A 14,007-nucleotide genomic window follows, 5' to 3' on the forward strand; every position below is an offset into this window, starting at 1 on the left:
TACCCTCTTTTCCCTTTTTCGGCCTTTGTTTCTTTTTGTTTTGTTTTTTTTTTTTTTTTTTTCTGGCTTCTCGTCTTCTTCTTCCTCCCCGTTTTTTTAATAAATGGTGAGTGCTGCCCCCCCCCCCCCCCCACCGCCAAACTTGCCCTCATAGGTTGGTTTCTTCAGGGGTATGACTATGGGGTCCAAGGTACTCTTTGAGTTGCCACTCTTAAGGTCATTGCTCATGATTCCTCTCTGCTTAATTTCCTCTCATTATAAGCCAGAGGGCTCAAATCATAAGTAAAGGCATTATCTGAAATTGTCTAGTTTGAACAGAAGCAACATGCATTCCTCCTATAACCTGGGGTAGACTATTCCACAAATCCAGAGCCCATAAGTGGGAAGAGTGAGAACACATGTAGATTATACTATGAGAAGTAAACTTTTGTTTCAGATGCTGCAGGGTCATGACGTCCTTTCTATTCTCCAATTCTCCTCACTGCTCTTTCCTAGGCCTTGCATCTCTAATGGACAATACACTACAGGGTCTAATCTTTGCTGAACGTTACTCCATTCCTGACTCACTCTTTATGGTGCTATGACCAAAGTGTGATAAGGAGAGAGAAATTCCCTTCCTCACCAAGAAGGGAAGAGAACATTCTTCTCAACTTCCAGTGCTCACATTGCTCGGCTTTGTCTCTTGTCTTGATTGCCTTCCTACAGACTGTCTTACTTTTTAAAGAGCTCACCAGTGTGAACAATGGCTAACTGTCCAGAAACCCCAACTTAACTGAAGATCTTTATACTTCATAAGTGAAAAAAGGAAAGAGACACTTCTTTTAAGATCTTAACCCCCTCTTTCTGCTTTTCAGAGGTAACTAGGAGGAGTAGTTGAAAGAGTGTTCATCTTAGATACTTAGACACTTACTAGTTATGGGACCCTGGCAAAATCACTTAACCTTGGTCTGCATGAGTTTCCTCATCTGTACGGGGGGGATAACATAGCACCAACGTCCAAGCTTTGTTTTGAAGAGCAAATGAGATAATATTTTAAAGCATTTCGCACATTGCTTAATGTATACTAGGAATGCTTGTTTTCTTCCTTCTTGTATCCAATCTCTGTCCATTCTACTCTGCAATTTTGGAAGGTAAGCAGTGGGAGGGGGGTTGTGAAGGGGAAATTCATTAAGCAGTGGTCTCCTGATTCATCTCCTTTTACAAAGACAAAAATTCCCATGGAGATTAGGTCTTTTGCTGTGTTGCAAATTATTTTTATCAAATATTTCTAAATATATATTCATGAATAAATATGTTACAATGTGCCCCATTTAGAAAACCTGAAATTCATTTGATTGTTAATTTTTAAGTGCACTTATCCGGCTCAGTGCCACACACAAAATATTCACTGAACAACAATAAAAGGAAATTTAGAAAGGTATTTGAAATAGTTTTGCTTTTTAAAGGGATTAATTAGGGAATTTGATATTCAAGAGTCCTTTGTTTTTCTAAGTGATTCTCAATTGATAATAAACATAATTCTTGTAGGTAGGGCTTTTAAAAACTCTTTCTTCAAAACAATCTATTGAGTTAAGGACTCTAAATAATATCATTCCCATTTTATGGATAAAGGGATTGAGGTTCAGAGTAGTTAAGTGACTTGCTCTGAGTTTCACTGTTCTAAGGTTTCTGAGTCAAGACTCCAATCGACATTTCCTGAGATCAGTCTAACATTCATTTTACTGTGCACCATTTCCAATTTAAACATTCTTATTGACTTTTGTGATCCATTTTCGTTTAGTCATTGAAAAAAATATGAGGGAGCTAATAGAAATTAAAGTCATTTGTAAGGAACCACAGTTATAATCAAACATCACTAAGAAATCAAGCACATAAAATTAGTAATTTTGTTTGGAAGGAAATACATTGCTATTCAATAAAACGGAATGTTCCTGTAAATATTCAGGCAGTAGTCAATTTCATAAAATAAGGCCCACATGCAATTACCACTAATATTAGAGTGTCCATTGTCCTTTAAAATTCATTTTTCTAGGGACTTCTGTGATATCTCTTTAGTACTTAGACATTTTATTCTAGACCAGGATTCTTTTTTTTTTTAAGATTATACATATCTTTGACATTCTGGTGGAGTCTGTTCTCAGAATATTGCTTTTAAATGCACAAAATAAAATATAATTTGTAGAATAACAAAGGAAACAATCTAAGTCAGCTACAGTTAAATACATTTATCACAATGTATTTTTAAAAATCAAGTTCATATACCTCAATTTAAGAGCATGGTGCAAAACATATTAGAAGGACATTGACATTATGGTTCTTCACAGGGATGAAGGTTTTTAGAAAACCATTTGGAATTGAATTTCACATTGTGCTGCTTATTAGTCTTTATAGGAACAAATCCTATTGCCTCCCTTGACAAAATTCTTAAGTAGCAACTAAACAGAATCTGTATAAGTCCTAGAAACTAAGCAAAAAAAAAACAAAACAAACCCAAATAACAACATAAAAGAACAGTATTTAAGAGGTCCTGAACTCAGCTCCTGGAATTCATTGGTGGAATGATTGAAAGAATATTGAGTTTCACTTACTATCCTATCAGCAGAGAAGAAGGAACTACAGGGAAAATTATGAAGAGGGGATGATATTTGAGCCAACAGTCTAAAACCAGAAAAAAAATAGCATATATTACACAAAAAAATAATAAACATGTGAAAGGGAGAAAAGAATATTTGTTATCAAGAAACTTTCATTGAATGTACCAAAAGGTAGAACCTATCTTTTTTCTCATTTTGTTAAATCAGTTAAATTGCAGCTGTATATATTTAAAGCATGGGCAACTCATTCTCTTCCCAAAATTATTTTTATTTCCAACATAATGAAAAGCTGGTGGTATTTGAGTACTTACCTGACTATTATGAAGCGTAAAGAAGACTATAGTTGGCTTTGAGAAGGTGAAAACTAAAGAATGGATTTTCTCCATGTTTTAGAACATAAAACCTTTCCATCACTTTAGCAAATCATTTTAGCTTACAAGCTAGTTTCAAATAATTTGATTTTCAGAATGACCTGCTTTAGGCAGGGAAGAAATTATCCTCTTACAATGAGGACACTGAGACTAAAGGAAAGTTTTTTCCACTCAGTTAAATTACTTGTAAATAACACTTTCCAGAGAAGAATCCATGTATTTTCTTGCCTTTTGCAGGGCTCTATCCAGTAAACTATGCAAGTTCACAAAAGCAAATAAATTACCCTCTCACCCTGAGATGATCACTTTAGGAAAAGAAGAATTTCTATTAGTCATTTGGAGATATTTGTACTCTAAGGAGACGACTGAGTACAATGGATCCCCTAGGACTACTTCAATCCATGAAGATAGGCTCTCCAGAGAAGAAATTACACAATCTTATCTGTCTTTAATAATAATGTTCACAGTAACATCCCTAGTAATTAGAATGAGAGTTAAATTCTTCCTCCATGATCAAATGCTATAAAAACAGGAAAGATGGGGGAAATTACTCCCCCAGTTTTGAGCATTGAGAATAGCTATGATTGTAGATTGGAGTCATCAGATTCAGCCTTTCATTCATTCAATGAGTAGACACTTTCATCTTTGTTAGCTATAAGCTGTTCTTTTAATCATCTCTGAGAAACTAGAACAATCTACATACACCCCCCCTCCAAAAGCACCAATTTTTTAGCTTCATTATTTTTCATTTTGAAATGTTATTCAATCAAATTGCTCTAATTCTCTCATTTGCTGTTGTGAGAAAATGTTCCCAGTAGCCACTTAAAATATAGTTACTTAATATTTTTGAGAAGTATTAGGTTCTTACTAATCAAGTGTTTTTATGAGGGCCAACTCTCATTACAGTATGCCATGTGCCCTTCTTTTACTCTCTTTTCCCTGTCTCTCTTATTTGTCACTATATATCCAATCTATGAATTGAGAAAATTGATTCCGATTCCATTTTGTAATTAATTCTATTCTGTATCACCTTCAATGTGTGTTAAAAATCACCTAAGCCATGTTTCTTTCTTTCTGAGTTAAGTTCAGAAGTTCAGCCTTCCTCTGAGTTCTGTTGTGCCATAAATCACCTTAGTTCAAAAATATATATTGTGTCTATACATTTCATTGCCCCTGTACAATTAAGGGAGATTTGTCATCTTATTAACAAGTCTTGCAAGATGCAAGTGGATGCCCAGGAAATGTATAATTTCTCCAATGCTGGCTATCCATCAAGAAAGTCTGGACTCTTACTACTGTGACTCTAACCATGCAGGTGGCTACCACCAATTAGCTTTCTATAGTAACAAAACGGATGGGGGGGGTTGTTGCTAGTCCTGTATTCCTGATTTCCATGCAACCATATTGTTCTCCATCATCTATGATACTTCAGATTTTGTAACCAATCATATTGGTTTATTCTTCCTGTTCTTTGTCCTCTTGTACTTACCAAAACCATATGAAAGATAGAAAGATTTACCTTATGGCATTTTGAATGACTGAGTCAAGAAACCCCTTTTATTGGTAATTGCTAGTGTTACCAATAAATTAAATTGTTTGGAACCTTGTGCCTCAGTTGACCTTAATTTCAATCACAACGGAATGTATCAATAAGTGAATGAGAAGTAATGTGCATATATCTTCTTATACAGCTTGGTATTCTACCTAAAGGAAGAACAATATAAAAAGAGAAGATAAAAATTTGGATTAAATTTGATGTGTAGATCAAAAGATTCATCATGAGAATCATTGTGGTACAAGCCACCAAGGCTTGATATCACTGCCCAATACTGGCTCATCATACATTAAGATGATGAAGCAATAAAAGACAGTTGTTGGCTAGATGTATAGTTGCTGAAGGCTTTGTATTTTGCCCTTTTCATGGTGGGTATTGATGGTGTTGGAAGGAATGAAAATATAAGAGATAAAGATGGTTATAGTGGTCATCAACAAAATGAATCCAATGAGAAAATCATAGCCCTGTTTTAGGTACTGAAATAGGAGAGCTTTAGATGAGAAAAAAAAGTCAGAGAAATAATGACAATGTTCCCACAGATGGACAGTGTGGCATCTTGTATAAGGAATGACCCTGGTGATCCTATGTTATGTACTCCTGCCATCAACAGGGAACAGACATTTTGTGACATGATAACATAGGGCATAGTGCTAGAGATGACAACATACTGATCATATATCATGGCAAATGTAAAAAGTAAAAAATTGAGTCTAATACCCTGATTAGATGATATTCTTCTATAGTATAAATTTCACTAATATTTCATTGGTAATGACAAAAGAAAAAGAGAGATTTATGAAGTTACTGGTCCTAAAGAAATAGTACCTGGGGTGTGAAGTTGAGAACAAATTCTGATAAACAGGGTTAAGCTCAATTTCCCCACCATTAAGACAATAAAAATTCCAGAACAGGAGGAAAAGGTAAAGTAGGAATTCTACTTGGTCAGTTAATTTCATAAGGGTAATGTTTGTCACCTTGGACTGATTTCCTATTTGCATTATCCACTGAAAGTTGAGGTGTAAACCTTTGGAGATGAGAGAAAGGTCTGTTTTTTTAAAAAAAAACATCCAATTTTTCTCCAATTACATGTAAAAATAGTTTTTTTACATTTTTATATTTATGAGTTTCAAATTCTATCCCTCTCTTCCTGTCCTTTCTCCTTCCTGAGACTGTAAGTAATCTGACATAGATTATACATGTGCAATCATGTAAAACATTTCCATATCAGTCATTTTGTGCAAGAAAATAAGAAAGAGGAAGGAAGGAAGGAAGGAAGGAAGGAAGGAAGGAAGGAAGGAAGGAAGGAAGGAAGGAAGGAAGGAAGGAAGGAAGGAAGGAAGGGAAGAAAAAGAAAGAATCATCAGCGGTATGCTTCAGTCTGCATTCAGATAACATAAGTTCTTTCTCTGGAGGTAGATTGAATTTTTCATCATCAATCTTTTGGAATTGTCTTGGATTGTTGTATTGCTGAGAACAGCTAAGTCATTCATGATTCATCACACAATATTGCTGTTGTTGTATACCATGTTTTACTATTGTTGCTCATGTATTCATAGTTCATGTGAAACCTTCCAGGATTTTCTGATATCTTTCTTCTTGCTGGCTCTTATAACTCAGCAATATTCCATTACAATCATATGCCATAAATTGTTCAACCATTCCCCAATTGATGGAAATCTTAATTTGCAATTCTTAGTCACCAGAAAAAGAATTTCTATAAATATTTTTGTAAAAATGGCTTTCCCCCTGTTTTTGATCTCTTGGGAATAGAGACCTAACTATGCTATTGTTGGATCAAAAGATATGCATAGTTTTATGACCCTTTGGGCATAGTTCAAAATTGTTCTCTAGAATGCTTGGATCAATTCAAAGCTCCACCCACAGTACATTAATCTCCCAGTTTTCCTCATCCCTTCCAATATTTGTCATTTTCCTTTTCCTCATATTAGCCAATTTGATAGGTATAAGGTGATACTTCAGAGTTGTTTTAATTTGTATTTCTCTATTCAAAGTGATTAAGAATATTTTTTCATTTGATTATAGATAGATTTGCTTTTTTCATCTAAAAACTGCATATTCATATTTTTTGACCATTTATCAATTGGGGCATGGTTTATAACCTTATAAATTCAGCTCAGTTCTCTAGATGTTTGGGAAATGAGGCATTTATCAGAGATACTTGCTGTAAACATCTTTTCTTGGTTTCCTGTTTTCTTTCTAATCTTACTTCCATTGGTTTCATTTGTGCAAACCCTTTTTAATTTTATGTAATAATTATCCATTTTACATTTTGTAATGCTTTCTATATCTTGTTTGGTCCTAAATTCTCCCCTTATCTAAAGATCTGACAAATAGACTATTCCATATTCTCCTACTTTGCTGATGGTATCACCCTTTATGTGTAAATCATGGACCCATTTTGACTTTCTCTTGGTATCTGGTGTGAAATGTTAGTCTGTACCTATTTTCTGCCCAATTATTTTCCAGTTTTCCCAGTAGCTTTTGTTAAATTATAAGTCCTTTTCCTGAAATCTTGGATCTTTGAGTTTGTCAAACATTAGATTTCTATGGTCATTCACTATAATGTATTGTGTATCTAATCTATTTCACTGATCCATCAATCTATGATTGTGTATACTGCTTTATAGCAGTATAGATACCTGGTAAGCTAGGCCACTGTCCTTTGAATTTTTATTGATTCTTTTGATATCTTTCACTTTTTTTCTTCCAGATCAATCTTATATTTTGTATTTCTTCTGCCAAATTTTCTTTCTTATCTTTGTTTTTGTTTTTACAAATCTGTTATTTTCTCTTTCATGGTCTCTATATATTCAGAACTGAAAAAAATCAGAACTGAAAGATTTGGCAGAAGATGCAAAACAAAAAATTAAAAGCATATGCCAATTATCCTTAAGTAAAACTGACAGATTTTGAATTAAAAAATACATAGAAATAGCTTAAGTATTACAAATATCTCAAAGCACAATGAATTAAAAATTCTACATACCATATAATAAAAAATAAACATAATTGTCCATAACTTTTTAATAAAGTCAGAGAAGGCCATTGTCCTTTATTGAACCTGCAGTAAATCCTTAAAAAAAAAGATAATCATATTATTGGTTATTTGGCAATGGGAAATACATTGAATAGGATTTTGTAAGTGACACTGTTAGAACCCTCAGGGCCTCAGGTGACCTCTAGAGGCCTAATGAGAACAATAGTAAGATATCTCAAGATCAAATCTACCATTTCTTGTGGGAGTTGGGAGAGTGAGGACAGAGGGGATAATACTCTTGGTGAATTAATCTGGGTTAATTTGAAGTCTCAGTATGTGTAAGGATCCAATGATCACTACCTAAAAAAAGCAATATTTTATGTCTGAAAGGAATCTAGCTGTTCAGTTTCACAATTTCAATTGCAACCAATGCACTTTGCAAATGAGGAAAATGCCTCTAAGTATAAATCAATTAATATACTCAGGATTACTTTGTAGCTGTGAAGAATTAGAAAAGAAAATGGAAGAATAAATTAAAGATTTCAAAAAGTGAAGAAATTGTGACTGCAATAATAAATATCGCATGTTGCAAAGCCTACCATCATCAACAAATAAAGATGGACTTCTAAAAAATGAAGAATTTGGGGTAGCTTAAAAAAAGTGAGATGAGAAGAATAGTCATCTTACAAACACTCCAAACATATGAATGAACAAATTAATTAGTTAAAAAGCATCTATTAAAAACTTAGTATGTGGCAAGCACTGTCCTAAGTATTAGAAATACAAAGAAAAAGAGACAGTCTCTACTTTTCGATATTTCACATTCTAATTAGAGAAGACCACACATATAAGAAAGCTCAGATGTAGGGCAGATGGAAATGCCTGGGTGTTCCTAGACTGTATCAGTAGGTCAGATGGCAGTGCCCATGGATCTTACCCAGTCTCCATATAAAATATCTGTGATGAAAGAGCCACCAGTAAGGGTCTTCTTCCTCTGTATTCTTCCTTCCCCCCTCTATCCATCCCTGGGCAACCAAAACTCAATGTGGTAGCCAATGGGATGATTTACCAGTGGCATGTCATTCTTTCCCTTTCCCTCCTCCCTTTGCTAAGAACTTAACTGCTTAGAACTCATCTAGGACAACTAAGTGAATGAACAAGAAATAGAAACAAAATAAATATAAGTAAAATTATTAAGACAAAGTATTAAAACAAACTTTCTTTTTTCTATATTGTTAAAAAATTAATTAAATTGAAGTGTAAAAGAATAAAGTAAAAATGAACATAATAGGCTAAAGATTTAACAGAAATATAACGAAATAAGATAAGAGAAAGAGTTCATTTATTCTATGGAATAAATTCCTTGAATTTCTATAAATGAATCAATATCCCTAGTGGAAAGGAAGGCACCATGTAAAGTTACATAAACAAGGCAATGGTAAATAAAAAATGCTAAAAATGTCCCATCCCACTCCCACTCCCCAGTCATATGGACACAAGGAAACAATAATTTCCTTAGTTTCTCAATAAAAAATCTTTTCCATAGGAGGAAATGTAAAACATTATAGAGGTGAGGGACTGTTAGAGTAAAAAAAAATAGGTGCTATCCTAGAAGGGAAAAGTAAGGGATGGCATTAAAAACATTCTCTAGTGGGTCTTTGCTAATGCTAAGAACCTCTAAATTATCCTGGATTATTCCCCTAGGAATGGTAGACCTCTGATCTTACTCTTCTAACTCCCACTGTAGTTGATAGATGGAATCTCCACATGGCATTCTACCATGATTCTCATTAGTATTCTAGAGATAACCCTGGTAGATTGAGGGTTCAAACATCGTCACTCACAAGATCCCATCCAGTGTGTTTCCTTTTATAAAATGACCATTAAAACTATTATCCTTTTTTAAAAAAGGATTTATTGCAATATGGGTTTAATATGGTAAAAATTACAAAAAGACCATATCAATAAAAAGTACAACAGAAATCATATGATTTTAATGTAGCTGATAGAGCACTGGGCTGGGAGTCAGGAAGACCTGATTTTAAATCCATTCTCAAATACTTACTAGCTATGTGGCCCTGGAAAAGTAATTTAACCTCTATTGGCCTAACTTTCCTCATCTATGAAATAGGGGTGATAATAGCATCTAAGTCCCAGGGTTATTGTAAAGATAAAATGAGTTAATGTTCTTAAAACATTTTGCAAAACTACATTGGTTGGTTGGTTCATTGTTGTCTTAAAGAAACAACAAAGAGAATTAAAATGATATCACTATTTTTCAGTTGAGGTACATAATGTCTGATTGTGACTGATCAGACTAATACTGGCCCAGAAGGCTGTACCACAGATGAGGCAAAAATAGCTCATGTGAACATTTGGAGTGTTGTCTCTAAATTTGTGTATCTCACATTTCTTTTGAGCTACTACAATCCTTCTTTTCTCATAAAGCACAGTGCTCTCTTTTATGCAGGCACACCATGCTGGGGGTAATCCTTTGCCAGTGTCTCCCATGTCATACAATCAACTCCAAAGTCTCTCAGAAAGACCTTGAGAGTGTCCATGTATCACTTCTCATAAACTCTGTGTGAGCACTTCCTTGTGTGAGTTCTCCTTAAATAGTCTTTTAGGCAAATGTATATTTGACATGCAAATAATATGGCCAGTCAATTGGAGTTGTGCTTTCTGCAGTAGATTTTGAATGCTTGGCAGTTCAGCTCTAGAAAGGACCTCAGTGTCCAATACTTTATCTTACTAGGTGATCTTCATAATCTTCTTAAAGCAATTCAAATGTAAGCAATTCAGTTTTCTGGCATGTCACTAATATACTGTCCAAGTCTCACAAATATTACAACAATGAAATCAGCATTATTTCTCTATAGACCTTCAGTTTAGTAGGCAGTCTAATACCTCTTCTCTCCCACACTCTCCTTTGGAGTCTCCCAAAAACTGAAGGTCTATAGAGAAATAATGCTGATTTCATTGTTGTAATATTTGTGAGAATATATATATATATATATATATATATGGACATCCCTGGAAAGCATGGTGTCAAGGTAGGTGAACTTATTCATAACGTTCATTATTTCTCCATTTGCCATAACAAATGGTAACACATATGGATGGGTATGATGCTGGCTGGTGGAGAACCTGTGTTTTCTTAGTGTTAATTGTTAAGCCAAAAGCAGCAGAAAATTGTTGCATCTCAGCTTTAGAGGCTGCACTGACTGCAAAATCATCTGCAAACAATAGTAACAAAAAAGTCATGTACCAACTCTCTGTTGACTTTAATAATGGCTTACAACCTTTTCAAGTTACATAATTTAAGGTCAGTGCAGTAGATGATCTTGATACCATTTTTGCCCTTGTTGAAGGTGGCTGACAACATTGCTGAAAATACCGTGCTTAAAAGCATGGGAGTAAGCACACAGCCTTACTTCACTCCATTGGTGGCTGGGAAAATGTGAGAGCATTGTCCATTATCCAGAACCCATGCAAACATTCCTGGAAACTGATATACAGTATTGATGAACTTCTCTGGGCAACCAAATTTTGACATAATTTTCCACAAGCCCTCATGACTAACAGTATCAAAGGCCTTGGTCATTGTGTACAGACCTGTGTTCTGCTCCTGCCATTTTTCCCTGGATTTATTAGCAGCAAACACCATATCTACTGTTCCTTAGCCCTTTCTGAAGGCACATTGGCTCTCAGGCACATAATAATTTTCCATAGGTTATCCTATTAAAGAGAACTCTGGCAAGAATATTGCCAGAAAGGACTGAGAGATGCCCCTGTGATTGTCACAGAAAAATCTACTTCCTTTGCCTTTATAGAGATGGACAATGGTGGCATCCTTGAACTCCTGGGGGATAACCTCATCTTGCCATATGATCCAGAAAATCTCAGTCAGCTTTTCTATGAGTGGTGAATCCTCTGCCTTGTAAATCTCATCTGGGATAGAATCAGTACCAGATGCTTTGCCACATGAGAGGAGCCTAAGGGCATTCAAAACCTCTTCTTCAGTTAGAAATTTGGTTAGAGAGGTATTGACTTCAGCCTTAAGGATACAATCAGTGACATCATCATTGATTGATGATGATCTGTTGAGGACATCATGGCAGTGTTCAGGTCATCTCTCCAAGAGCACATCCTTGTCACTAAGCAATATAGCTCCATCAGCATTGAGGAGTTGAGATACACAATATGGCTTGGGTCCATAAATAGCCTTCAGAACATTATAAAATCATTTTGGATTGTCACTATCATCATGAAATTGAATTTCATCTGCTTTCTTACTAAGTCATTTCACTTTGAGCTCTTTTTGTATGTGATACTTGCTGAGTTCTCTTGCAGCAAGAGCTTTTCATCTTTCAGGTCTACTAGATTTCATATTGTCCAAAAATATGTACACATTCCATGTATCAATGGTGAGTGGAATCATCTTTGCCAAAATTTTTGCACATTGTTTGAGTGCTTTGACTGCAAGGTGGAATCCCCACCTGCTGTGGTAAATGAGTTGGGTTTTGGTGAAGCAGACCTCTGGCCCCTTCTTCACACTAGGAGGTAAGAAGTGCCCTCCTTTAAAAAGTCTGCTCAGACACCCAGAGGGTTGCTGAATTCCACTGCAGGTTCAGTCCAGTGAGAAGATGACCTTATGGCCAGGTATGCCAGTGGGCAAGGTTGTGACTACAATTACCAGTGTATATGCACCTGCTGTTTCACCTGCTGCTTTGCGACTTGCCAATCACCATAGCACTTTGAGGTAGGTAAAAATTGTAAAATGGTATGGTGCCATATTTTGATTTACACATAAATTGGATTTAAGTGAGGTAGAGTTGTGTAAATTGTTGGCCTCACTCCCTTTTCCAGAGTTATCATAATCCATTAACAAGACAAAGTCAAGACAATTGATGGTGGCTTGGAGCAAAGTTGATGACTTTGGCATCTTTGATGTCTAACCAAACTCTCAGCACTCCATAGCATGTGCTTATGTTGCCTTCATGGGTCATCAGAATAAATTGTTCATATTCACTTATTCTTCCAGGAAAGTCTTCACATGTTTGGAATAGACAACTCTCCCCTCTCCCCAGCTGACCAATGGATTTGAGGTCCTGAACCTGGTTTAACTCATCTGGTAAAAAGATTTACTTGGCTGTGGCCACTGTACATGCTACATCTTGAAGCCACAGGTAAGAGCTGGTAAAGCAGCCCTGAACAAAGTAGAAAGCAGCCCTAAACAAGGCTCAGCAGCCTTCACATCAGTGGTACAGTCTCCCCTGAACATCCATAAAACAACTATCTTTCCTGTCACTTATCAACTTACAGTATTTATGGTCAATCACCATCAAGAAGGAAGAAAATAAATAGGGCCTATGACGGAATGAATCACTGCTTTTGCATGAAAACTTAGTTATGACCTAGCATGATTGACCTGTCCTTGATTCCTAGACAACCAATAGACTCTTTGTCACCTTGCAGTATTATTCCTTAAATTGCTTATGACTTGAAGTAGGTCCTCCAAGCTTTCATATGTGGTTGGATTGGAAAAAGGCAAGGTACATCTGTTTATACTTTAATGACTGAAAATAGGCTGGGAATATCTGTGCTTGCTTCAAGAACTGACCCACCTGTCACTGGCCAGTACTTCCTTACACACACAGAGACAGGTTTCTTATATAAACGACTCATTATTTGTCTTTTGATTGGATTATAAAATGTCTAAATTCCCTTTAAATCCTGAAACTGATTCTGTGACTTAATTTCATACTATACTTGTGATGCTTTGATGATAAGTCAGGAAAAAATGATACAACCCATCACTTGCTGAATAGCAAACATTTGCAAATTTCTTCCCTTATCAATAAGACTTTTCCTCCATCTGCACAGATTTACACCCCAACCTTTAGAAGATAATGGATACAGGAAATCAGTTTAAGGTGACAGACTTTACCCTTATGAAATTAACTGACCACGGGGAATTTGGACTTCACCTCTTCTCCGGTTCTAGGAATCTACATAGTATTGAAGATATGGAAATTAAGCTCAATCTTGTTAATCAGGATCTGTTTTCAATTTCCCACTGCCATGCTCTATTTCTTTAGAAACGAATAACTACACAGATTTCTGTTTTCCTACTGTCATTACCACTGAAATGTAAGTGAAATTGGAATCAGAGAAAAATATTGTCCAATCAGGGTTTTGACTCATATTTTTACTCTTTCTATTTGTCATGGTATGTGATTATTATGCAGTTATTTCTAGGTTTCTGTCCTATAATGTCATTATGTCAGAGAATGTCTACTTCCTGTTGGTGGCAAAAGTAGATAACAGGCTCACTGGGGCCATTTCTCATACAAGATGCCACACTGTCCTTCTATGAGAACATTGCCATTACTTCTCTGACATTTTTTTTCTCTTCTAAAGCTCTCCTACTCCAGGATTTAAAACAAGGTGATTATTTTCTCACTGAATTCATTTCACTGATGACCA

This window comes from Petaurus breviceps, unplaced genomic scaffold (genome assembly GCF_028583685.1).
Source record: "Petaurus breviceps papuanus isolate PSGF00001 unplaced genomic scaffold, PetGlider_PUasm1.0 90804, whole genome shotgun sequence".
Taxonomy (NCBI): Eukaryota; Metazoa; Chordata; class Mammalia; order Diprotodontia; family Petauridae; genus Petaurus; species Petaurus breviceps.